Source organism: Eimeria mitis, genomic scaffold (genome assembly GCF_000499745.2).
Source record: "Eimeria mitis Houghton genomic scaffold, Emh_scaff1468, whole genome shotgun sequence".
Taxonomy (NCBI): domain Eukaryota; phylum Apicomplexa; class Conoidasida; order Eucoccidiorida; family Eimeriidae; genus Eimeria; species Eimeria mitis.
The window spans coordinates 7,452-7,921 of NW_013569372.1; positions in this window are offsets into that span (position 1 = coordinate 7,452).

The following is a 470-nucleotide window of genomic DNA, read 5'->3' on the forward strand; positions in this document are numbered from 1 at the left end:
TTAGGGTCTAGGGTTTAGGGTCTAGGGTTTAGGGTTTAGGGTTTAGGGTTTAGGGTTTGAGGAGGAAAGACAAGGGGGGGGTTAGGGGTGTGTGCTGCAGCAAGCTGCTGCTGGTGTATTGAGCAGCAGCAGCAGCAGCAGCAGCAGCAAGAAATAAACAAAGCAAGCTAAACCCTAAACCCTAAACCCTAAACCCTAAACCCTAAACCCTCAACACCCCCCATCAACGTGACCACTGGTCTGGTGCAGCAGCAAAAGGCAGGGGTAGCAGGCTGCTGCTGCTGCTGTTCTTTGCGTGTGTTTTCTATGGAGAAAAACAAAACCATTAAAATAATATTATTAGTATTATAACTAGCAGCAATAGCAGCAATAACAGCAGCAGCAGCAGCAGCAGCAGCAACAGCAGCAGCAGCAGCAGCAGCAGCAGCGGTCTGTTGTGTGGGGGGACGGTGGTACCCCGCGGGGAGGGA